General features: G+C 46.6%; 6 non-coding genes across 6 annotated transcripts; 5 read left to right on the top strand and 1 right to left on the bottom strand.

The window, feature by feature from the left end:
- The first annotated feature begins 4,222 nt into the window (after window positions 1-4,222).
- On the top strand, window positions 4,223-4,339 carry LOC138236894 (U5 spliceosomal RNA). Its single transcript, XR_011188873.1, has one exon. It is a non-coding gene; the product is annotated as a U5 spliceosomal RNA (small nuclear RNA).
- A 4,829-nt stretch (window positions 4,340-9,168) lies between these two features.
- trnas-gcu (transfer RNA serine (anticodon GCU)) lies at window positions 9,169-9,250 on the top strand. Its single transcript has one exon. It is a non-coding gene; the product is annotated as a tRNA-Ser (tRNA).
- Window positions 9,251-12,092: 2,842 nt separating this feature from the next.
- On the top strand, window positions 12,093-12,174 carry trnas-aga (transfer RNA serine (anticodon AGA)). The gene has a single exon. It is a non-coding gene; the product is annotated as a tRNA-Ser (tRNA).
- A 4,323-nt stretch (window positions 12,175-16,497) lies between these two features.
- On the top strand, window positions 16,498-16,570 carry trnar-ucg (transfer RNA arginine (anticodon UCG)). Its single transcript has one exon. It is a non-coding gene; the product is annotated as a tRNA-Arg (tRNA).
- A 1,560-nt stretch (window positions 16,571-18,130) lies between these two features.
- Window positions 18,131-18,212, bottom strand: trnas-uga (transfer RNA serine (anticodon UGA)). Its single transcript has one exon. It is a non-coding gene; the product is annotated as a tRNA-Ser (tRNA).
- A 6,818-nt stretch (window positions 18,213-25,030) lies between these two features.
- LOC138236855 (U1 spliceosomal RNA) lies at window positions 25,031-25,200 on the top strand. The gene has a single exon (XR_011188836.1). It is a non-coding gene; the product is annotated as a U1 spliceosomal RNA (small nuclear RNA).
- Window positions 25,201-26,378: the final 1,178 nt, after the last annotated feature.

Raw genomic sequence — 26,378 nt, 5'->3', positions numbered from 1 at the left:
TGCTTTAGCCTATCAAGAGAGGTATAAAAGTTTTGAAGATAGGTGGGATAAAGGGCTTTCTGTTTGGTCAGGGGACAATAACAACAGAGCCTCTGGCGTGGCCATTCTTTTCAAAGGATGGGCATTCAAATTGAAAAGTATTCAGAGGGTCATAGATGGCAGGTTGCTGTGTGTGGATGTGGAATGGGGGACCGTTAACCTGCGGCTAATCAATGTGTATTGCCCTACTGACGTAGGAGGAAGGGTGGAGCTACTCAAGGCACTCTCCCCCCTATTGTTATGCAGCACAGACGTGATAGTGGGAGGGGATTTTAATTGTATCTTAGAGCACACAGACAGGCAGTCTAGCTCGCCGATAAAATTGGATTCCAGCTCACTGGCCCTGCAAAACTTAGTTCAAGACTTTAAACTCTCAGACACATATAGATGTATATATCCCACAACAGCAGGATATACATGGTCAGGGAGGAATAGCAGCTCCAGAATTGACTATTGCTTTGTCTCAGAGAGAGTGAAAGTTGTTGGGGTCACTCTTCAGCCTGTCTTCTTCTCAGATCATCAGGCTTTAGGGTGTAGAGTGGAACTCCAGGGCGGGACTGTCTTTGGCCCAGGCCTCTGGAAACTCAACACAAAGCTGCTAGAGAACGAGGGGGTAGTATCCCGCTACAAGGAGAAACTATCACAGTGGCTGTCCTTGCAGTGTCTGTACGGGTCAGTAGGAGAGTGGTGGGAGGAGGTGAAGGTGAGGACAAAGGCCTTTTTCATGGCTGAGGGAAGGAAGGCTGCTGCCAGACGGAGAGGAGTGCTAGCCAGGAAACAGAGGCAGCTGCAGCGTCTCTACACGATGCTGCACAGTGGCTTCGATGTGCTCGAGGATATCGCCCTTTTAAAAAAGGACATCCGGAGCATAGCCGAAGAAAGTAGTCGAGGAGTGCTGTTAAGAAGCAGAGTGCAGTTCTTGGAAGAAAATGAGAAGTGTACTCGCTTCTTTTTCAGGAAAGTGGTAGGCTCCAAGACTGTCATGGAAAGTGTAGTTGATGAGGAGGGACGAGAGAGAACAGAGCCGAGTGCTATCCTCTCCTGCACCGAGGCCTTCTACTCAAGACTGTACAGCTCTACAGAGGTAAAGGATGAAGATATTCATTTTTTTACCTCAAAGCTAGAAAACATTTTGAGTGAAGAAGATAGGGAAGTACTTGAGAGGGATTTGACAGTAGAAGAGCTGAGACAGGCTATGGAGAGCTTACAGAAGGGGAAAACTCCGGGTGCTGACGGGCTCCCTAAAGAATTTTATTGCACCTTTTGGGATCTGCTTCAGGATCCGCTACTGCTCCTATTCGAGGAAAGCTACAAGACAGAATTGCTGCCTGACTCCTTAAGAGAAGGCACTATCTCTCTCTTGTTTAAGAAAGGAGCAAAAAATGACATAAAGAACTGGAGACCCCTCAGCCTGTTAGGCGTGGACACTAAGATCCTGTCCAAAGCCCTTTTCCTGCGCCTACAAAATGTAGTGGCCTCACTGGTAGGGAAAGAACAGACTTGTGGGATAGCAGGACGCCTGATGAGCGACAACCTGGCCTTGTTGAGGGATGTCTGTCTGTACTCTGAGGATCGCTCCCTCCCTCTGTGCATTTTAGGTGTAGACCTAGAAAAGGCCTTTGACCGCCTAAACCGGCAGTACTTAACATCGGTACTTGAGCACATGAAGTTTGGCCCCATCATGAGAAAGTGGATTAACCTGCTGTACACAGGTAGCAACAGCAGAGTCATGGTTAATGGCAATAGATCACGCACCTTTGAAGTCTGTTCAGGGGTGAGGCAGGGCTGCCCATTATCCCCCTTGTTATTCGTTTTGGCTATGGAGCCCTTAGCCTGTGCCTTGCGCCAGGATCAGGCCATTAATGGGATACCAGTGCCTGGAAGTGGGGGAGGAGAGGTAAAGACATCTCTATACATGGATGACGTCACCCTGCTCCTCTCTGACAATGCCTCAATTAGCAGAGCTCTGCAGTGCTGTGATCGGTTCTCTTTGGCTTCCTCCGCAAAAATTAACACATCTAAGAGTGAGATTTTTTATCAGAACTGGAGGGAGCCAAAAGAAGGACATGATCTCAGGCTGCAAGAGAAGAGAATTAAGGTCCTGGGGGTGTATTTTGGAGAAGAGATGGGAACAGTAAATTGGCAGAACAAATTGCCAATCTTAAACAAAAAACTGATGCAATGGAAGGACCGAGACCTCACCATGACAGGGAAGGTGCTGGTCATCAAAGCCGAGCTCTTGCCTGTCTTGAATTTTCTGGCTTCTACCTTCCCAATCCCACACCGTGTTGCGGCGGTGCTGAGGAGATTGATGTTTCAATTTCTATGGGGTGGGAAGCAGGAAAGACTCAGAAGGGAAATAATGTACAGGCCGCTACCCTCAGGGGGGAAGTCTGTCCCAGATATTGCTACGAAGCTGCTGTGCATTTTCCTGGCCTCTGTGCTGAGAGGCTTTGCAACAGCACCTGCAGCGCGTACCTGGACTTATTTTTCCAGGCTCTGGGTAGGTAGGGAGGTGTTCAGAGTGTGGGGTGTCAGACCCAAGCTGGACGTCCCACTCTCTGACACATGCCCTGCAATTTATGGGACAGTTAAAAGTTTTCTAAGATCTCACCCAATTGGCCATATTCCCCTCCGAGATGTCAGCGTCCAAAAACTGGAAGATTTCGTAGCACCCCAGAACAATAGGCAGACCCCTGTGGGCATTTTAACATCAGCCCAAACAAGGAAGGTGTGGAAACACACATCCTCTAAATTTCTGTGCAACATTCACAGAGATTTAGCCTGGAGTGTCGTCCACCAGTGCTTACCGGTACGAACTTTCTTGTACCGTAGGGGCCTCACCCCCAGCCCTCGCTGCGTTAGGGTGGGCTGCGGCGAGGAGGAGACTGTGACCCATCTCCTGTGGTCCTGCTTTTTTGCTAAGGCCTTCTGGGCCCAGTTTGAAGATTGGTTGCAGGCTCTCTCGCCCCAATTTACCCTGACCGCTGCTTTCGTTAGATACGGCATCTCTCCTGTCAAGCTTCCTCCTGACGTGTTTGACAGGATCTGGGCCGTGGTGAACAGTGGGAAAGACGCCCTGTGGAGAGTGAGGAACATGGGGCTGTTCAAAGGCATCGAGGTCCCAGTCAAGGCAGCAGGTAGCCTGGCCCTGTTCATCACCCGAGAGAACTATTACCTCAGAGATCTGTGGAGAGAAGGGAGGGAGGAAGCAGAAAATCTGTGGGAAATAGAGAGCATAGGTCAACATCTCAAGAAACTGTGAAAAACATTATCATGTTTAAATAAAGAATGTGATTTGCACCAGAAAAAAAGAAAATTGTTGCTATGTAACTGTTACCGTGTCAAAATGTAATGAGATGTGATCATATATACTGTTTTAAGTATGTATATTAATGTAAAGCTTTCTGATTTGTGATTTCCTGTATTTTTTTGTGAAAAGAAAATAAAGTCCTTAAAAATCGAAATCGGTTGTCCCACATAAAAAACATAGCCATTGCAGGCGCCCAGCTGGATTGTAGAGGGCAGGTGCCTTAAGCCTCCATTTACATTGTCCGGTAGCAAGCAAACCTCGAATTTCCTTGCTCCTGTTTTTATACCGTCAACATCTCTAACCTCAGTTCCATGGTGGACGGTGCAGTACTGCTTAAGCCAGGTGTGAATGTCCTCCGTCTTTGCCATTTCCGAGAACATAACAACATGCACCGTTTTCCTCTCTCTCTGTGTCAGAGGCTGCAAGTTGATCTTCTCAAGGGCAGGAACTTTCCCTCTTTTTGCCTCAAACACATCCACACATTGTTCAAACAGAGAATAGGTAGCAAAAACAACCTCAAATTCTTTCTGACCTGGGAGAGCGAAGATGAAATCCAAGTGCCGAGGTTCAAAGCCAAGTTCCTTCTGTAACACTTTTCTGCTGAACTGCATACGATCCATGAAGAGGTCATCCAAAAGCTCAAAACGTACAGCATTCTTGCGGGATCCAAAGGTTGCCATCTCAAACTGCAAAACAAACACTGCTTCCACAAAACAAGAAAACAATCCAACTACAGGCTGATCAAGGTATCTCCCCTGCCAGGTAAGCTGAGAGCCACTGGCTCGTTTGTAAGGCCAGGTGCATTGACAACCACGACTGGCAGGGCAGAGGACTTGAAGGCGGCCTGGGCTCCTGCAGCTGTCCAGCCACGCACTCTGGTTTCTCTTCATCTCGTACAAATCTTTTGCCTTTTACTAAAGATTTCCATGGAGAGGAGCATGAATGAGTTCCATACAATTTTTGTGCTTCCCTGCCTTCGGGTGGGGCGCAGCTGGGCTGGTCAAAGAGAGAAAACAAAACCGCTCACAATCGCTCTTACAATGCAGTAAGTAGCACAGGCTACTTAGGGAGTAGGCTCTTCTTCTTCTTCTTCTTCTTCTTTTTCACAGCCTTAGTCCCAGACTGTCCTGGGGTCAGCTGCTTTGGTTGCTCTTCTCCATTTGTCTCTGTCGAGCACATCTTCCTCACTCACTTCACATACCTCCATATCTTTTCTCACACAATCTATCCATCTCTTTCTAGGCCTGCCTCTTCCATTGTTACCTTCCACCTCAAATTCCATTACCCTCTTTGTTACTTCCTCAAAGTCCCTCCTCATGATATGTCCATACCACCGTAACCTCGCCTCTCGCATCTTCTCAACCACATCCACCACCCTACATTGTCTACGGATTTCTTCATTTCTGATCTTATCCTTCATTGAAATCTGCAGAATCCATCTCAACATCCTCATTTCAGTTCTTCTCATCAAGTTCTCTTCCCTCTTTCCAACTGCCAAGCATTCAGCTCCATATAGTAGTACAGGTCTAATCACAGTCTTGTACATTTTGCACTTTAACTTTCTGGGAATTTTCCTGTCACAGATTATTCCAGTTATCTCTCTCCACTTGTTCCATCCAGCTTTCACTCTTTGTTTTACTGCCTCCAGTGTTTCTCCTCCCTTTACCAGTTTTGATCCAAGGTATTTAAAGTCATCAACTTGTTTCAGTTTTCCTCCATTTGTCTCCTCAACATTGGTCATAGTATCTCCTCTTCTCTCCATTACCATTATTTCAGATTTTTGTGCATTCATTTTCAGTCCACCCTTTTCCAGACTCCTCTGCCATTTGAACACTTTCTCCCGTAGTTCTACTTCTGAGTCTGCCATCAGTGCCACATCATCAGCAAAGATGAGTTCCCAAGGCACTTCTGTTCTTACCTCCTCTGTCAGTGTGTCAATAATGTTTATGAAAAGGAAAGAACTTAGTGCTGATCCTTGGTGTACTCCAACTGTGATTTCAAACTCTTTTGTCTCTCCCTGTTGTGTTATCATCTTCGTAGTTGCATCTCTATAGGTTGCTTGAACTAACTTCACCATGCTTTCTGGTACTCCTTTCTTCCTCAAGCACCAATACACCACCTCTCTGGGCACACGGTCATATGCCTTCTCCAAGTCCAGAAAGGCCACATACAGCTTTTTCCCTTTCTCTAGTGTCTTCTCCTGTAACTGTCTCATCACAAAAATGGCATCTGTTGTGCTTTTCCCCACTGAGAATCCAAATTGTGAGTTGTGGATCCTGATTATCTTCCTGAGTCTCTTGTCCAGAATTTTTTCCAGGATTTTCAATCCATGTTCCAGAAGTTTTATTCCTCTATAGTTTTAACACTCCATTGGGTCTCCTTTCTCCTTGTAGATGGTAACCATACTGCTTTTTGTCCATTCTTCTGGAATTCTCTCTTCCTTTGCAATATTGTTTAGCAATCTCGTCAGCCACTGAATCCCCTCTTCATCGAGGTTCTTAAAGTGTTCTGCTGCTATTCCTGATGGTCCAGTTGCTTTGCCCACTTTCATCTCTTTGATAGCTTCTGTCACTTCCTTTACTGAAATTTCTTGGATTGGTCCACACACTACGTCTGCCTCCACTAGGTTCTCCCTCTCATTTTCTACATTTAACAGATTTTTGAAGTACTCCAGCCATCTTTGCTTGATCTGTTCTTCTTTAATCAAGACTCTGCCTTCTCCATCCTTGAGTCCCGCCACCCGGATAATATCTTTTTTCTGTCTCGCTCTATGTTTAGCAATCTTGTAGATTTGGTCCTCTCCTTCCTTTGTTTCAAGTTTCTCATTCCATTCTTTCCAGGCTCTTTCCTTTGCTCTTGCTACACTTCTTTTTGCTACCTTCTTTAGTCTCTTATATTCTTGTAATTCTCCAGTGCCATCTTTCAGTGCCTTGTATGCTTTTTTCTTTTCCTTCAGTGTTTCCTGAACTTCCATATCCCACCACCACTCTTCATTTTCCCTCGGTCTGCCTCCTCTTGTCTTTCCACAAACCCTGGTAGCAGCCTCTTCTAGGATGTGGCTCATCTCAGTCCACTCTTCTTCAACTGAAGGCTCCTCTGTTTCCTCTGTGTTGTTTTTCATTTCTTTCACCAGCCTGTTGAAATCTACTTTGTTTTCTCTCAGTTTCCACACTTTTGTTCGTGCTGGGTGTTTCCTCTGCCTTATTCTTCGCTCCTTCAATATTGTGATGTCCATCACCAGTAGCCTGTGTTGTCTGGTAACAGCCTCATAGGGCAGGACTTTAGCATCTTGGACTTTCGCTCTATCAATTCTTCTCACTAATATGTAATCTATTTGGGTATCATGGCCTCCACTCCTGTATGTCACCTTTTGCTCATAATTCTTCGTGAACCCTGTGTTCACTGCAAACAATTCAAGAGCTTGGAGTGTCTCTAGTAGCCTTCCTCCTTCTTCATTTCTCTCTCCTAGCCCTCTCTGACCATGTTCATCTGGATAATCTGGGCATTTCTCTCCTAAATGTGCATTGAAGTCTCCTCCAATTACCACCATTTCATTTCCTGGGATTCTGCTAATCACTTCTTCGAGATCTTCCAAAAAGCTCTCCTTTTCCTCCTGTGGTCTTCCTACCTGTGGTGCATATACAGAGATGATATTCCATAACCCACTCTCAAAAGCCACCTGTACATTGATAATCCTGTCTGAGTGTCTAACCACCCTCACTATCTTGTCTGCTAGGTCTTTGCACACTATCACACCCACTCCATTCATTTTGGTACTCTTTCCAGCATATAGAATCATGTATCCCTCTCCTAGGTGTCTTGAGCTGTTTCCTTTCCACTTGGTTACTTGCACACACAAGATCTCCACTTTTCTCCTTGCCATAGTTTCAACCAATTCTCTCCCTCTCCCTGTCATGGTGCCAACATTCCAACTCCCCACTCTCATTGACTTAACATTCCTTCCAGGCCCCTTCACCTTGTTTCTTTTCTGTAGCCCCCACTCTACAGTTTTCCCCACAGTAGCATAATTTCCATTAGTACCCTGTTGGGACACAGCACTAATGGCGGACGTTGTTAACCCGGGCCCCGGCCGATCCGGTATGTGGTTTGTGTTCTTTGCAACCATGGTTTTGGCAAGATGGTTTTACGTCAGATGCCCTTCCTGACACAACCCTTTTAGTCGCCTCTTACGACAGGCACTTAGGGAGTAGGCTGATGTGTTTAAAAACAACCAGCGCCAGGCAGGAGTCGAACCTCCAAGCTCCTAATCCATAGTCAGACACATTATCCATTGCACCACTGGCCCTGGTGTGACACTACAGGACTGTAACCCAGTGAGCTTAGCACTGCAACTAGTAAAATATTACCCCTGGTCCATTCTTTTCCAAAAGTGAGAAACACCTGTTTTCTACATTTTGTCTGTTTTAAAACCATATCTCTTTAAACCAAACCAAAAGTTTGTCTTTTGCACTGATATTCTGATTCATTTCGATTTCAAAGAAAAAAAAACATTACCTTCCAAAGCATCATAAAATTGTCCCTTCCTCCACACTCTACTTCTCTCTTGTAGTAGTACAGCAGACCTTTCCAGGTGAGCAGATCACAGAGTCCGAAATGAGCTTCCTCCATCAAGCAAAGTACCTGAACATGACTCTGTCATCATAAAAGCGCCCCTGTAATAAAGAAATTAAATCCGAAATCAAGAGGGCAGTTGCCTACTGAAGTTCAAGAAGTCATAAATTTTAACCTAGCAACACATTAAAGGCTGCATCTATACAAGTACGATTCTAGAAATGCTCACCAGATTACGTTTTAAGAAAGAACTGCGCCTCAGGTTCCGCCGAGATCTTAACTCGGATGGCAGGATTCAGAGTCTGGAGTGTGGAATGATGGCGCACGGAGGGTCCACATACTGTGGATCTCTCAGTGATCTTCCGCGTGTTCAAACCGCCAGCGTGTGACTCCCCTGTCCCCGTGACCTCATTGCTCTGCTCTCGCCTCTGTGCAGCTGAGCCCGACTCATGGTAAAGTGGAAAAAAATATGCCCTAAACGTGAGATTTACTCTGGAGTGAGGATAGTTGTTACCTTCTTATCGTTGAAACGGATGTATGTGATATGGCGACTAGGTTCTTCTCCATTAGCAGGCTTAAGGTTAAAGAAAAAAACATTGCTGACTTCTTTTTTTTTTGCCAGCCTCGAGCGCTGATTAGCGAGGTTTGTATTTCATGTTTTGCAAGTTGCATCCATTTTAAGAAAAACAAGTCGCGTTAAAGACAGGAAATGAATACTTGCATTTAATTAAGTCTAGCGGTAGGCGGTTGTCTGTAAGGACCAGTTCAGTTCGAGAAGACAGAACGAAGAAGGCACCACTGGGATTCGGACCCAGCATCTCCTGTTTAAGGAGACAAGCACTTTAACCAACTAAGCCACGGCGCCCTGGGAGTGTTGTCCTTTTGCAGCCACTTGGACACACCACTCAGACACATCTGCATTCGGTGTGTGCTCCGCCTGCTCGCTGAGCAAGTTGCCACCTTTACATACAATAGCAACATCGACACCAAGAGAAAGGATGACAAATGGCTTTTATCTGGAACTTTTCATGTCCAAGGAGCTCAATGTGCTTTCTGTGTACAACAGGGCCACTGAACTCCACACTGGCCACTGAACCACAGCAGTGGCTTGCTGGCTTGACATCTCCCAAGGAAAATGTTGAAATCGCATGTGGAACAGGAAAAGGACCCTCGAGTACGAGGGAAAAAAAAGAAAAAGATCATCTTTAGCGCGCCAACCCATGTCTGGACAGCCCAGTTTCGTCGACGAGGTGGCCGAGTGGTTAAGGCGATGGACTGCTAATCCGTTGTGCTCTGCACGCATGGGTTCGAATCCCATTCTCGTCGCTCTCTATGTCTGACACGTGTGCCCGTTCGACGTTGGCCCTCCTTTTGTTTGCTCCAGTACTAGAGCCGTGCATTTTCTAGCGGTGGCTGAACATGGTATAGCAGGCTAACGTCGGTATCGAGCAGTGGCAGTAACAGTATTTACGTGCCGCTGCTGCCAAGTGGCTCTGGTTTGAGACTGCGTTTTCACTTACTTGCAGCACAAACGGAGAAAGCGATTTTTGACAGTCTCTCGAGAGACTGCGCTAGGTGTTTAGGGATAGATCAAAGGGATAGACTTTGTCAGTTCCCCCTGGGATGATGGCCTCTCAAATAGTTTGTGATTCCTCTAGACGTTTATACAGTAGAAGCCTGCTTCGTGGCTTAAATCCAAGCTAAGGAAACGAGTTAGAGGTCTGATGCAGAACTGCGAATTCAATGAAGGGGAACACTACAGTACATTGCACTGTATGTGTGAGGAAAGCTGCCCCCTTCTGTTCCTTGTCGACCGAACAGAGGACTGTAAAGGATACCGCCAAGAAACTTTAGGATGCTGGTTGGAATCCAGCTCCAAAGAGGCCCCTTTGGGTGTTATGTCATCAAAAAGTAAGAACAGAGAATCTCCCTTTGATCAAAAGCGCAACAGAACTGTTTTCCGTGGAGCAGGTTTCAGACCCGTAGACCTGTTTTATTTGTAGGGCAGGGCGCATTCCCAAACGCGAATCTCCTGTTTTAGAAATGGTTTGGGGCGGCGTGAAGTGAAAATAAGAAGTGGGCTCCAGATGCACATGGAAGCAATCAAGTGTTTCATCCGAGCTGTTTCAAAGACTGCTCAACAGCTTTCCTTTCACAGAGGCCCAACGATTAATGATGGGGGTGCACCCTTCAATGTGCCTTACGACTCTAGGGAGTGATTGAGACGATTCGTAGCGTGTTTTCATTTCCCTCTATTCCCCGTGTTGCAGTGGTAGGATGATGTAAATTCCTGCTTCAACACGTAACGGCATTATAATCACGTGCAGGAGCTGAGGGCTTTTGTTTTGTTTCGTTTTCCATGGCGTTCGTAAACGCGCAAAACAAAGACAATTCCTCCGTCTAACACGAATGTAAATGCTTTTGAAAGTGCAGTGTGGTGCAGCTTGTAAAATCCTTGTCCACATTTTTGGTTTGTTGATGTTTTTTCTGTCTGCCAAAGTTGCATTTTGACATCAGGACGGGGAGACTTTATCATTTGAACGTGAAGCCAGCCTTAAACCCTCTGAGGCGTGTCTGTCTGCCGGCATGTATCTTGTGAAAGGTTTTTTTTTTTTAACGGAGAGCGACTTAAAAAAAGTTTCTGCAGCCACCTCGCACTCCGTGTTAGATTATAGGAGGAATGCGGCGGCGGCGAGCTCGCTGTAGTTGTGGCCGAGTAGTTAAGGCGATAGACTTGAAATCCATTGGGGACTCCCCGCTCAGGTTCGAATCCTGCCGACTATGGCGTCTGCCGCACGTTGCCTTGTGCCTGTGCGGCAAAGGCGAAGTGCAGTTTCTCCTTTCCTGGTACTATAAAAATGCTACATCGCTTGGTCCTGCTTCCATGGAAAGCAGTTCTTCAGGTAATTCTACTCTCTTACCAAAGCTGTTAGGTTCCTTTCCGTGGTGAGAGGGGTTGTCATGCAACGCTGCCACATAGTGCCGACAGACAAGTGTGTTGCGGGAGAAGAGAAAAGTGTTTGAAGATTTAAGAGTGTCTTAGGTGGAGCCAAAATCAAGTGTCACAAATGCAAGTGGGAGGATTTCCAATGTTTAATATGGTAAAAATAAGCGGAAGTTATCTGCCGGTCCGGCACAGTCTGCCATGCTTTTGTCATATACTGTAAAGTGGTGTCGAACTGGGTGTCGAACTGGAGCCTCACCATTTGCATATGTGAGGCTCCAGTTATATATCGAGTGTCACATTAAATGACAAAAATGAAGAGAGTTAAAGCAGCTGGAGAGGTTTTCTTACAACTTTTGAGCTGACACAGTTTTGGAAAATGTTTCCTTCACGCTGCACTGTACAACATAGGCAGCCAAGAGTCCCCAAAACAAAACAGAATTGACAGATAGGAGAAAATTCCCATTCGTCCTGAAGTTCCCAAAATCCAGCACTGAGCGTAAACAAAGTGTCTAAGTAGCGTGGGAATGCTAACCCTAACCCTAGCTGGAGTTTGAGCAATCCAGCACTGAGCGTAAAAAGATGAGTCAAAGTAACGTCTAATCGGATTAGTTTCCTTAGAGCTGGTTCAGAGTTTGCTCAAGAGTTTACCTTTCACAGATGCGCAAAGAAGAATGTTGGGGGTGCAAGCTTCAAGGCGCCTTACAGCTGTAGGGTGTGATTCGAGACGATTCGTGGCGTGTGCTGGTTCCCATATACCGTATGCACCGGGGTGCAGTACTAGGATGACGTACAATACCGCTTGGGCACGTAACGGCGTTATATGCAGGGTTTTCGTTTGTTCGTTTTGTTTTGCTCTGCTTTGCTTTGTTTTGCTTTCCATCGCGTTGGTAAGAGCGTAAATAAAAAGGCGATTCCTGCGTCTACCACTAATGTAAGAGCTATTTCAAGTGCGACGTGGTGCGGCTTTTCAAATGCTTGTGGGCATTTCTCTGTTGTTGATTCTTTTTTTGTGTAACAAAGTGGTATTTTCATGTCCGGACGGGGAGACTTTATCATTCCGACATGAAGCCACCCTTAAGTCCTCTGAGGCGTGTCTGTCTGCAAGGCTTGTATTTTGGAAATGTTTTTTTGAAACGGAGAACGACTTTGAAATAGGCTTTCGCCGGCGCCTCGCGATCCAGGTAAGATTGTAGCAAGAACGCAGCGGCGGTGGGGCTTGCTGTAGTCGTGGCCGAGTAGTTAAGGCGATGGACTAGAAATCCATTGGGGTCTCCCCGCGCAGGTTCGAATCCTGCCGACTACGTTGTCTGCCTCCAGTCGGTGTGTTTCGGCGCAAGCAAAGAAGCGCGCCTCTTTGCTGTTCCTGGTGGTTTTAAAACGCCCAATCGCTTGTACCCACTGCCTTGGAAATAAGTTCTTCAGCGTCCGCGAATGGCATTTTGCAGCTGGAAGCAGATGTCGACGCGTTTTCCACAGAGCACCAAAAAAGCGTCTTTTTTGAAGGTCCAGGCACTGAGCATTGGTGGTTCAGTGGTAGAATTCTCGCCTGCCATGTGGGAGGCTTGGGTTCGATTCCCGGCCAATGCAGTGGCTTTTGCAGGGAGCGGCTCCATCACTTGCATTCCCTTGCAACTCGCAACTGAAAACCCACTGAAGCTAAGCAGGTGTGAGCCAGGTCAGTACCCGGATGAGGGTGAGCTACAGGGAAAAACAAAGCTTCCAGCTGCAAGCGGTGTTAATGGTGCCGGCGGGGGGGCGCTCACCCTGAGGTCTGTGCCGGTCCCAATGCCCCAGTATAGTGACGGAGATGCTGTGTTGTAAAAGGGCGCTGTCTTTTGGTTGAGATGTAAAACCGAGGTCACAGCGCTCTGTGGTCATTCAAAATGACCACCAAAACCTTTGACAAAAGCTCTTGGTAATTGATGGTCTTCAATAATGCTTCTCCTTTAGGTACATTTTAAATCAGCTGAAAAATGCTGTGAAATGGGGGGGCACTTCAGGCCAGTGTAGGATTTGGGTTACAAGAACCATGAAACTGCACGAGAAAGCCCGTACACTGAATTACACGGCTTTCTATTCAAAGGAGGAAAAAAGAAATTCCCTGAGTTCGATTTTTTGCAGCACAGAGAGGAGCACTGTCGTGAGGCCAGTTAGCTCAGTTGGTTAGAGCGTGATGCTAATAACACCAAGGTCACGGGTTTGAGCCCCGTACGGGCCAGGTCCTTTTCTCCTCTCTTACCAAAGCTGTTAGGTTCCTTTCCGTGGTGAGAGGGGTTGTCATGCAACGCTGCCACATAGTGCCGACAGACAAGAGTGTTGCGGGAGAAGAGAAAAGTGTTTGAAGATTTAAGAGTGTCTTACTGTAGGTGGAGCCAAAATCAAGTGTCACAAATGCAGGTGGTTGGATTTCCAATGTTTAATATGGTAAAAATAAGCGGAAGTTATCTGCCGGTCTGGCACAGTCTGCCATCCTTTTGTCAGATACTGTAAAGTGGTGTCGAACTGGGTGTCGAACTGGAGTCTCACCATTTGCATATGTGTGTGCGTTGTTAGTTGATCTGACAATTGATTTTCTAAAAGCCCCAACGAACAACCTCGTGTTTATTGCTACAATTAATAATTGTCTCAGTAAACCCATCAAACCTCTACATTTAATGGCGTCCCTGGGCGGGCGAGTTTAGAATAAAATGAGAATCAATCGCACAGAATAACTGATGTTATACAGTTATACATCGAGTGTCACATTAAATGACAAAAATGAAGAGAGTTAAAGTAGCTGGAGAGGTTTTCTTACAACTTTTGAGCTGACACAGTTTTGGAAAATGTTTCCTTCACGCTGCACTGTACAACATAGGCAGCCAAGAGTCTCCAAAACAAAACAGAATTGACAGATAGGAGAAAATACCCACTCGTCCTGAAGTTCCCATAATCCAGCACTGAGCGTAAACAAAGTGTCTAAGTAGCGTGGGAATGCTAACCCTAACCCTAGCTGGAGTTTGAGCAATCCAGCACTGAGCGTAAAAAGATGAGTCAAAGTAACGTCTAAATTGGGTTAGTTTCCTTAGAGCTGGTTCAGAGTTTGCTCAAGAGTTTACCTTTCACAGATGGGCAAAGAAGAAAGTTGGGGGTGCACGCTTCAAGGCACCTTACAGCTGTAGGGAGTGATTCGAGACGATTCGTGGCGTGTGCTCGTTCCCATATACCGTACGCCCCGGGGTGCAGTGCTAGGATGACGTACAATACCGCTTGGGCACGTAACGGCGTTATATGCAAGTGCGGGATGTGAGGGTTTTCGTTTTTCCGTTTTGTTTTGCTCTGCTTTGCTTTGTTTCGTGGTCAAGAGGCGTAAGGTAAGTCGTAATCCAGGGAGAACACTGGTGGCAAACAGTCCGAGGTGAGAGGCGAGGTCCAAAGTCAAAAAGGCAGAAGGGGAGTCCAATATCCAGAATAAACGAGGTAATGGAAAAAACGCCAGGTAGAGCTCTCAAGGCATAGACTCAATACCGAGCAGCGGGAAGCAGGTAAAGATGGTAAAAATAGCACTGTGTACCGCACGGTGGAGTGTGTGCAGGTGGGTTAACTCGTGCGGCAGGGTTTGTTAATAATCACCCACTGCTGGTGCTGATTAGATCGCTTAAGAGTTGGTCTTAACTGCCTGGCGGTCATGACAAGCTCCTCTTTAAGCTGTGGTTTAGTTTTGCATTCATGTGTTTCTAGAGCAGTTATTTATGGGGGTGGGTGGGTCTTTCACAGAGGCTCAGGACAAATCCCCCGCATGAAAGTCTACTGTGTGCGTTCAAACAGTCACAGGTCAAGAGCCAGGCAGGAGGACAATGGACAGAAGAGCCAACGAGCTAAAAATAAAAGAACGAATATGAAAAAGCCACCATCTTTTTCTTTTTGACATTTTCCGACATTCATGCAAGCCAAGACAAAGTTGCTCGTAGCTACTTGTGGATTCCAATACTCTATCGAGTGCTTTGATGAGTTTTTGCAATTTGATTGTCGTCCTGTCAGCCTGTTTCTGTTTTTTTTTTCAATCTAGTGATGGAAAGTAAGAGGGAAATGATGGAGCAATCAATAACCGCTCCGGAAAAAAAATGGCAGAAAGAAATGGCCCGTCACTAAGGACATTTGTGAAGCAGAGGAGTGACATCACCACAAAGGCGACTTATTCTGCTGATCGTTTTGGTGAATAATGATTGAGGCGCGTTAAGAGAAAGGTAGCTGCATCAGCATGCTTAGGCTGCAAAGGATAAAGCAAAGGTTTACTCCATGCTGAAAAGAGAAAAAAAGAAGCACAACGTTTTGGCTGTGGAGCCTTCTGCGCCATCTTCTTTAGCGATGGTGATGATGTTTACATTGGAAAAACTGAGACACCCATACCAGAGGGGCTTGAACCACCAACCTTTCAGTTAACAGCCAAATGCACTAACCGATTGCTCCACAGAGACTGACGGCCGCTTGTGCTCCCTACATTTGCAGGTTTATGGTCAAAGAAAACAATCGTTTGCGCTTCTTGTAGCCAGCAATATTTTTTCACTGACAACCAAGAAATTGATTTCATCTTTCACAAAATGTATGGATTTCTTCAGAAACAAGTTATTCCAGAAAGGAAATGCATTCTTGCATTAAACTGAACAAAGCTGTACATGTTTGTCTGAAATGATACATTTGGCACAACAAGACACGGAGAGAGGCACAGCTGGTATTCAGACCCAGGATCGCCTGCTTACTAGGCAGGCACTTTAAGCCACTAGGGAGCACCGCACTTTTACAGACACTTGGACACATCTGCGCTCGGTGTGCACTTAACATAATCTCTGAGCCCGTTGTCTCTTTCCCATTTAATAGCAGAACTGACGCCAAGAGAAATGATGAGAAATGGCATTTATTTGACACTTCTCATGGAGCTCAATGCCCTTGACACCTCCCCAAGGCGACAGAGCTGCATTCTTTGGCGACAACATTTTTTCTTTTGTTTTATTTCTATACTTATTGATAGAAAAAAAAAACGATATGTCATGTACTGTAAGGGAAATGTCTCTTTTCATGGGGAAAGCTAGCACCAGCAAATGTTGTGTTTAGAAGAAGTGATTTAACATGACACGTGACCTAATTTACCGAAGCAAAAGCTCACCCAGCAAGCCCTGCTTTACTTCTACAGGAGAGAAGTACTGTAGAGTCTGCAAGATGTTCAGCTGGGTAGCTACGTCACCATGCCTCGGCTGCAAAGGAACAAGTAATAGGTTTATTGCATGCTGAAAAGAGAAGAAAGGAAACACAACGTTTCGGCCATGAGGTCTTCTCACACCTGAAGAAGCCTCACACCTGTAAAAGGTTCCATGGTTTCTTTCTTCTCTTTTCAACATGGAATACACCTATTGTCTGCAAGATGTTAGAATTTCACGGTGTTTTGGAAGAAAACCTTTTTTCTTTGAATTCAAAATCAATCGGAATTTCAGCACGACACATCAACACTTTTTCTGTTTTAAGGAGATGATATTTTAAACCTGATAAAAATAGTAGGAAACACAAGTTTCTTGCTGTGAAAATTTAGATGGGGAAGTGTACTACTGGTAGCAGTGTAGAGCTCTCTGTGGTGGAGTGTAAGCGCATGTTCTATGGGCCAGTGGCGTAATGGATAACGCGTCTGACTTCGCATCAGAAGATTGTAGGTTCGAGTCCTTCCTGGCTCGTGAGGCTTTTAAACCTCTCAGGTTCCTCGGTAACAGGTTGCCGTCATGTATATGAACTATAGAAAAGCATTTGCCACAACCCGTAAATTAGCACGCAAGTGCGGGCTAGTTAACACAGAACTGTATGGAGATCATCTCCAGCTCCGAGCTCAATTGCAATGAAAAAACATGCAGAACAGAACTGGAGAGCAGCTGAATTTGTGCTCAGTAGGGTGGGGAGGACTCAGCATTGCTATTGTTCTAATTGGCATGAACTGCAGGGGATCTGAATCAGAACATGTCAGTTAGTTCGATCATTGCGTCAATATGTAGGCCACGTTAATATAGAATTATTACTTTGTCTGTCTCGTCTTTGTATATAGCTGAATGTCCCTGACAATTTCATGTTAGTTTTTAAGAACGACATTGGTTCTAATATATACATATATAGCATATAAGGAACACGTAAAAGTTTAGTCCATGCTGAAAAGATAAGAAAACCGCCACAACGTTTCATCTTGGAATAAATCTTTACTTGTTGTTTTGCAGCCTACCCATTCTGATCTAACTCCTCCCTTGAAATTCCCTAACAGATAAGGGTACGTACCGGCTCATGCGATGCTCAGTTGCAATTTGTCCCAAAACAAACAAGAACAGCAGCTGAGGTTTTGAGTTTGAACATGCACTGTATTAAAGCAGCTTTTATTTCCATTGATAAATGCTAGATATTCCTACAGAGATTCTCCAGGTGAGTAAGCGATTCCTGTTTCTGTTTGTATTTCTGTTTCATATATATATACAGTATATATAAATATATGTTACATGTGTCTCTGCAATAGTATAAATGTGTTATACACTATCAGGGGCTGCTTTTTTGTGCACCTCATCTACAACAAGGGTTTTTTTTTCATTTATGTTTGTGGACCTTCACCATTTGAGGAAGTGAGTTAGATAAGAAAGTTACAGGTATGGTGAGCAATGACTGACAAAGGCACGTACTGCGTATTCCTTACAGAAGAGTAAGCAATTTGTTCTAAAAAACACTGGCTAAAGTCCAACATCGTTAGCAATCTTATTACTTAAATAGAATTAACATCAATAAACTGTAAGGTGCTGGTACATGCGAGTAGATTTGATCTTCTATTAAACAAAAATGCAATTACAGCTCTAAAAAGGTCAACCTAGACTTCTGTAACAGATCTGTTCAGGTCATCGCTGTTCCTCTGACCTTGTGAGTCTTTGGAATTTTAAAAGTGTATTTTGCTTGCCTTTCATGTGGTCTGTGTACAAGTCACTGTGGCGTATGCGGTCCTACACAGCCTTGCTATAGACGTGACGAGCCTCCGCTATGTTGCAATGGAGAACAGGTTCAGTATGGAGCTGCCGAGAAAATTCAGCTGGAAAGCTCGTTGCAGAAAAGCATCGTTATCTGCGTCCAGCTGCAAAGCGTCACTCGTGGGTGCTGAACAATCGATTTCCAAGGCAGTGGGTCTAGGCGATTTAGAGTGTTAAAGGTCCCAGCGAAAACAAAACAGCGCTGGTCCTTTTTCATGCACGCACGAGAGCAAATGCAAAGGACACCGTAGTCGGCAGGATTTGAACCTGCGCAGGGAGACCCAAACAGATTTCAAGTTTGTTGCCTTAACCACTCGGCCACGATTACAGTAAATACGCCAGCTGTTGGCTTCTTGCTACAATCGAACAGGGAGTGCGAGGCGGCGGCAACTTTTTTCAAGTTCGCTCTCCGTTTAAGAAACCTTTTACGCCATACGTGTAAGCAGACACACACCTCAGAGTACTTAAGGGTGGCTTCAAGTTGGAATGATAAAGTCTCCCCGTTCGGACATGAAAATAGAACTTTCTTAGACAGAAAAAAATCAACAACGGAGACATGTGGACGACGATTTCAGTCACTGCACTTTGAATAGCATTTTTACTCGAGTTACAGGAGATGCACGAATGGCCCTTGACCTACGCTCTTACGAATGCCTTGGAACATTGAAAGAGAACAGCCCTCAAGTCCTGCGGTTTATTATAATGCTGTTGCGTGTCGAGGCAGTATTTGACTCCGTCCTACCGTTGAGACACGGGGCGTACTGTAAATGAACTGCACCTGACAGCTTTAGAAAAACACCTGGGCTCAGTACGGTGCTGAGAGCTCAGCGTTGCTGTTCTAATTAGCACGCACTGCATCGGCTATGACCCGAACTTTTCAATTATCCCGAAGGACGGCGCCTGTTTGTGCAGCAGAGTGTTGCCATCAGGAGGCTGGGGCGTAAGAGAGCCACACAGCCCGCAGGGTGAGCGCTCCCTACTGGTCCCAGTCACACCTCTTGCAGGAGCAGCAGCAACCGGAGCTTTTCCGGGGTGGAATCTCCCATCCGGGTGCCGGCCAGGCTCACACCTGCTGGGCTGCCCCGGGGGTGAGCCCAGTCGAGAGTCGCAGGGCCAGATCTAGTCACCGGGGAGAAACGATACAAGTGAAGGATTGCTCGGCTCTCGGCACTTGAAAAGACCGACAAATGTCTCGATCCCGCCGGAGCTGAATGTACCCGCATGTGTGGTGTCGTCTTCTTCCCCCGCCCCGCTGTGTTTGCTGTATTGTCTCTGAAGGCGGCCCCCCCGAGACGAGACGGGCTGTTCCTGTGCCCCAATTAACACTTTACAGGTGCCATTCCCCGGCATTGTGGCCATTGTCGGTGCTCACACGCGATAAGATAAGGCGGAGGAGAGCGGGGCATGCCCAGCGGCAGACATTCAAGGAGGGGGCAGTGCGAGGTGAGGTGAGGTGCGACACGCCGGAGCCCCGACGCAGCTAATGCGGAGCACTTGTTGGACTGGCATCGAAAGGACGTGTGCGCACGGAGCGAGCCTTCCCTGCGGCGGAGCGCGGGAACTTTCTCCCCCCCTCCCGCTGCAGGAGTTGTGTGCACTGCAGCGGTGCCGAGAGAAAAGCACAGAAGGCAGCAGGCTCTGGAGAGCAGGTAAGAGACGGAGCCTTGTGGGCAGGCGAGCAGGCCCGTTTTTTGGAAATTGCTGAAAAGGTTTGTTCGGTGTGTGGCAGGCGCACGTCGCGAGCTTGCGTGGCGATCTGCCGGTCTGGAGTTATGCAAATGAGGCCGAATTGCATCCCGGGACATGCTGCGAATGCGCAACGGCGACTGCAGATGTGTAGGAAACGGCGCGCTCGTTTTCTCGTTTTGCCCACACTTTTGAGTGTTAGTGTGGCGTGTGAGTGTGTGAAAGAGTGGGCCCAGCAGGAGGCGGTGGCGTGCGGGGCGAGGAGGTGGCCTAGACTGCGCGATTTGTGCTGTGGGTGCGGGCCGCTTGCAGGGGCCTGTTTAACTCATACTTACCTGGCAGGGGAGATACCTTGATCAGCCTGTAGGTGGAGTAGTTGGATTGTTTTTCTTTTGTTGGAAGCAGTGTTCGATTTGCGGTTTTTGAAATGGCAACCTTTGGATCCCGTAAGAATGCTGTACGTTTTGAGCTCTTGGATGACCTCTTCATGGATCGTATGCAGTTCAGCAGAAAAGTGTTACAGAAGGAACTTGGCTTTGAACCTCGGCACTTGGATTTCATCTTCGCTCTCCCAGGTCAGAAAGCATTTGAGGTTGTATTTGCTACTTATCCTCTGTTTGAACAATGCGTGGATGTGTTTGAGGCAAAAAGAGGCAAAGTTCCTGCACTTGAGAAGATCAACTTGCAGCCTCTGACACAGAGAGAGAGGAAAACGGTGCATGTTGTTATGTTCTCGGAACTGGCAAAGACGGAGGACATTCACACCTGGCTTAACCAGTACTGCACCGTCCACCATGGAACTGAGGTTAGAGATGTTGATGGTATAAAAACAGGAGCAAGGAAATTCGAGGTTCGCTTGCTACCGGACAGCGTAAATGGAGGCTTAAGGCACCTGCCCTCTACAATCCGGCTGGGCGCCTGCAATGGCTATGTGTTTTATGTGGGACAACCAAAGGTGTGTCGGCGCTGTGGTGCTGTGGGACACCTGGCATCGTCCTGCACTGTGAAATGCTGCAAGACCTGTGGCAAACAGGGACATTTAGCCTCTGACTGTTCAATGCTGCCAAAGTGCAATTTATGTGGCTCGGAAGGACACGTTTTTAAGAACTGCCCTCACGCCTACGCCAATAAACTCAAAATGAGAAAGGATGAGGCAGTGCTTGTTTCAGCCAAACCGGCCCGAAAATCCAAAGCAAACAACAAGTCAAACAAAGAACCCTTGTTGGACAAAGACTCTCAGCCTCCAGCCAGGATCAGTCCTGCTGTGGCTCCGGGGCTGGTGGAAGAGAAATCCACTACGCCCCCACAACCGCAGACTGCACCAGACAAGCACGAGGGTTTGAAAACCCCCGAGAACAGCGAGGACCCCTCCCCCACTCCTGCTCCTCAGAACGAGGGCCAGTGTGGGGCTCCCCGGTGGAGCGGGTCCAGCGAGGATACCCAGGATTCAGCGGAGCTGCTTTTCTCAGACTCTGCAAGTGCTACAGATGCCCTCCTCTCCTCCATCCAGTCCATCACGGAGGATCTGCAGCAGCTGGTGGGTGAGGGGGAAGAGGAGACTGGTGCATCGGCTGCACCCCTTTCCCCTCAGTGCTCCCAGGAGCTGGACTTGAGGAAAAGAAAAAATGACTCTGTTTTCTCCCCGAGCGAGGAGGAAGGAGAGCATGGCGATGGGGACAGCTGGAACCTCTCCACCCCTCCCTCTACCCCCTTCCTTGAAATGGACTCTGTGAACGCTTTTACTGCTGCCACCCTGATGAAGGCTCATTCAGAGGATGGCTGGCAGGAAATTGGTAAGAAGAAAAAGAAAAAGAAAAAGGTAACAGGTGAGACCGAAGAGAAATGTGTTTTGTAAAGACTGATTCCACTTTCTTATGTAATATGGCTCTTAACATAATTTCTCTTAACACAAGAGGTATCAATGACAGAGTTAAATGCCAGTCTGTCTTTGATTACCTCCAGCAGAGAGAGGGAGATGTGTTGATGTTGCAGGAGTGTGCTTTAGCCTATCAAGAGAGGTATAAAAGTTTTGAAGATAGGTGGGATAAAGGGCCTTCTGTTTGGTCAGGGGACAATAACAACAGAGCCTCTGGCGTGGCCATTCTTTTCAAAGGATGGGCATTCAAATTGAAAAGTATTCAGAGGGTCATAGATGGCAGGTTGCTGTGTGTGGATGTGGAATGGGGGACCGTTAACCTGCGGCTAATCAATGTGTATTGCCCTACTGACGTAGGAGGAAGGGTGGAGCTACTCAAGGCACTCTCCCCCCTATTGTTATGCAGCACAGACGTGATAGTGGGAGGGGATTTTAATTGTATCTTAGAGCACACAGACAGGCAGTCTAGCTCGCCGATAAAATTGGATTCCAGCTCACTGGCCCTGCAAAACTTAGTTCAAGACTTTAAACTCTCAGACACATATAGATGTATATATCCCACAACAGCAGGATATACATGGTCAGGGAGGAATAGCAGCTCCAGAATTGACTATTGCTTTGTCTCAGAGAGAGTGAAAGTTGTTGGGGTCACTCTTCAGCCTGTCTTCTTCTCAGATCATCAGGCTTTAGGGTGTAGAGTGGAACTCCAGGGCGGGACTGTCTTTGGCCCAGGCCTCTGGAAACTCAACACAAAGCTGCTAGAGAACGAGGGGGTAGTTTCCCGCTACAAGGAGAAACTATCACAGTGGCTGTTCTTGCAGTGTCTGTACGGGTCAGTAGGAGAGTGGTGGGAGGAGGTGAAGGTGAGGACAAAGGCCTTTTTCATGGCTGAGGGAAGGAAGGCTGCTGCCAGACGGAGAGGGGTGCTAGCCAGGAAACAGAGGCAGCTGCAGCGTCTCTACACGATGCTGCACAGTGGCTTCGATGTGCTCGAGGATATCGCCCTTTTAAAAAAGGACATCCGGAGCATAGCCGAAGAAAGTAGTCGAGGAGTGCTGTTAAGAAGCAGAGTGCAGTTCTTGGAAGAAAATGAGAAGTGTACTCGCTTCTTTTTCAGGAAAGTGGTAGGCTCCAAGACTGTCATGGAAAGTGTAGTTGATGAGGAGGGACGAGAGAGAACAGAGCCGAGTGCTATCCTCTCCTGCACCGAGGCCTTCTACTCAAGACTGTACAGCTCTACAGAGGTAAAGGATGAAGATATTCATTTTTTTACCTCAAAGCTAGAAAACATTTTGAGTGAAGAAGATAGGGAAGTACTTGAGAGGGATTTGACAGTAGAAGAGCTGAGACAGGCTATGGAGAGCTTACAGAAGGGGAAAACTCCGGGTGCTGACGGGCTCCCTAAAGAATTTTATTGCACCTTTTGGGATCTGCTTCAGGATCCGCTACTGCTCCTATTCGAGGAAAGCTACAAGACAGAATTGCTGCCTGACTCCTTAAGAGAAGGCACTATCTCTCTCTTGTTTAAGAAAGGAGCAAAAAATGACATAAAGAACTGGAGACCCCTCAGCCTGTTAGGCGTGGACGCTAAGATCCTGTCCAAAGCCCTTTTCCTGCGCCTACAAAATGTAGTGGCCTCACTGGTAGGGAAAGAACAGACTTGTGGGATAGCAGGACGCCTGATGAGCGACAACCTGGCCTTGTTGAGGGATGTCTGTCTGTACTCTGAGGATCGCTCCCTCCCTCTGTGCATTTTAGGTGTAGACCTAGAAAAGGCCTTTGACCGCCTAAACCGGCAGTACTTAACATCGGTACTTGAGCACATGAAGTTTGGCCCCATCATGAGAAAGTGGATTAACCTGCTGTACACAGGTAGCAACAGCAGAGTCATGGTTAATGGCAATAGATCACGCACCTTTGAAGTCTGTTCAGGGGTGAGGCAGGGCTGCCCATTATCCCCCTTGTTATTCGTTTTGGCTATGGAGCCCTTAGCCTGTGCCTTGCGCCAGGATCAGGCCATTAATGGGATACCAGTGCCTGGAAGTGGGGGAGGAGAGGTAAAGACATCTCTATACATGGATGACGTCACCCTGCTCCTCTCTGACAATGCCTCAATTAGCAGAGCTCTGCAGTGCTGTGATCGGTTCTCTTTGGCTTCCTCCGCAAAAATTAACACATCTAAGAGTGAGATTTTTTATCAGAACTGGAGGGAGCCAAAAGAAGGACATGATCTCAGGCTGCAAGAGAAGAGAATTAAGGTCCTGGGGGTGTATTTTGGAGAAGAGATGGGAACAGTAAATTGGCTGAACAAATTGCCAATCTTAAACAAAAAACTGATGCAATGGAAGGACCGAGACCTCACCATGACAGGGAAGGTGCTGGTCATCAAAGCCGAGCTCTTGCCTGTCTTGAATTTTCTGGCTTCTACCTTCCCAATCCCACACCGTGTTGCGGCAGTGCTGAGGAGATTGATGTTTCAATTTCTATGGGGTGGGAAGCAGGAAAGACTCAGAAGGGAAATAATGTACAGGCCGCTACCCTCAGGGGGGAAGTCTGTCCCAGATATTGCTACGAAGCTGCTGTGCATTTTCCTGGCCTCTGTGCTGAGAGGCTTTGCAACAGCACCTGCAGCGCGTACCTGGACTTATTTCTCCAGGCTCTGGGTAGGTAGGGAGGTGTTCAGAGTGTGGGGTGTCAGACCCAAGCTGGACGTCCCACTCTCTGACACATGCCCTGCAATTTATGGGACAGTTAAAAGTTTTCTAAGATCTCACCCAATTGGCCATATTCCCCTCCGAGATGTCAGCGTCCAAAAACTGGAAGATTTCGTAGCACCCCAGAACAATAGGCAGACCCCTGTGGGCATTTTAACATCAGCCCAAACAAGGAAGGTGTGGAAACACACATCCTCTAAATTTCTGTGCAACATTCACAGAGATTTAGCCTGGAGTGTCGTCCACCAGTGCTTACCGGTACGAACTTTCTTGTACCGTAGGGGCCTCACCCCCAGCCCTCGCTGCGTTAGGGTGGGCTGCGGCGAGGAGGAGACTGTGACCCATCTCCTGTGGTCCTGCTTTTTTGCTAAGGCCTTCTGGGCCCAGTTTGAAGATTGGTTGCAGGCTCTCTCGCCCCAATTTACCCTGACCGCTGCTTTCGTTAGATACGGCATCTCTCCTGTCAAGCTTCCTCCTGACGTGTTTGACAGGATCTGGGCCGTGGTGAACAGTGGGAAAGACGCCCTGTGGAGAGTGAGGAACATGGGGCTGTTCAAAGGCATCGAGGTCCCAGTCAAGGCAGCAGGTAGCCTGGCCCTGTTCATCACCCGAGAGAACTATTACCTCAGAGATCTGTGGAGAGAAGGGAGGGAGGAAGCAGAAAATCTGTGGGAAATAGAGAGCATAGGTCAACATCTCAAGAAACTGTGAAAAACATTATCATGTTTAAATAAAGAATGTGATTTGCACCAGAAAAAAAGAAAATTGTTGCCATGTAACTGTTACCGTGTCAAAATGTAATGAGATGTGATCATATATACTGTTTTAAGTATGTATATTAATGTAAAGCTTTCTGATTTGTGATTTCCTGTATTTTTTTGTGAAAAGAAAATAAAGTTCTTAAAAATCGAAATCGGTTCACCCAGGGCGAGGCTTGGCCATTGCACTCCGGCTGTGCTGACCCCTGCGAATTCCCCAAATGTGGGAATCTCGACTGCATAATTTCTGGTAGTGGGGGACTGCGTTCGCGCTCTCCCCTGATGTGCTTGGTCCAAAATCAGATACGGGAGGGTTAGGACACCACGAGCTGCGTGGCTGCGGAAGGATCCCGGTTCGACAGGAGTGGACGCCGCTGCTGGTTCTCGCTGGCTTTTAGTTAGGGGTCCGGAGAAGCATCTCAAGCTAGTTCCACTACTCTTTCTGGACGTTCATTCCCTTTTCAAAGTCAGTCGTTTTGCTGTAGTCTGCGTTCTTTATTATCGAGGTTAGCCTTTATTTGGTCATGGGGGGCCTCGGTACTGTATGCTGAGTCTAAAGACAGTTTCACCCGTTTTCTGATTGCTCGGTTCTGTACCAGTGCAGACATGTCAAACAGTGAATGGCTGTACCTCTATTGTATCCGTGCTCAATGAATGAAATCGGTAACAAATGAATATATGTCTAGTTATACGAAAAACGAGTGGTTTATCGACTCATCTTCATTTGCAGATTTAGAGGATAGCAGGGGGCACATAGCATACCTCATAGCAGGGGGCACATAGCCGCAATGTATTATCAATGTTAAATTTCAACCATAATATCGACAACATTAATAAACGCATACATTGAGAAAATATTCAACCCAGCATATTTTCCGGTTATATACCACAATGCATTGCTAGTATTCGTTGGTCACGTTTTTCAAACGTAGAAGTATATCCGCAAATATCTCAGCAATCCTCTTTTGACGAGCAAGTATGAACAATAATAATACTATCTGAATACATACAGATCTTTCTTAATATTATTTTGATTAAAATAGTACGTGAATAAGCAAAAAATGGCACATAAAAATAGTGTGAATGGGGAAGATGACACAAAATCGTTTTGCCGTTTCTCTTTTCTTATTCTATGTTGTACTTTCAAACTTTGGGTACTCTTTAATTAGGACAGACTTTATTGCTCAACTGCTATGATGCAAGCCAAATTTTATACATTTATTTCAGCTTTGAGCTCAGTAAACCATTCATTTTTTAGATTATACTAAAGAAGATATTAATCATCATTTATTTGGGAAGTAATATTATATAATTTTCTCCTAGCTGCGGTGCTGAAGTCCCACCCTACATCAACAGAAAAAGAAATAAAGGAGCACGCCATGTGTTACTTGAAGAATGCATATGCAAGGCAGGGGGCCAGGAGATCTGGACACTGAAAATAATAGGTTTTTGGTTCTAAC

This window comes from Lepisosteus oculatus, unplaced genomic scaffold (assembly GCF_040954835.1).
Source record: "Lepisosteus oculatus isolate fLepOcu1 unplaced genomic scaffold, fLepOcu1.hap2 HAP2_SCAFFOLD_94, whole genome shotgun sequence".
NCBI lineage: Eukaryota > Metazoa > Chordata > Actinopteri > Semionotiformes > Lepisosteidae > Lepisosteus > Lepisosteus oculatus.
The sequence above is the reverse complement of the archived record's forward strand: the minus strand, read 5'-3'. Positions and strand labels throughout refer to the sequence as shown.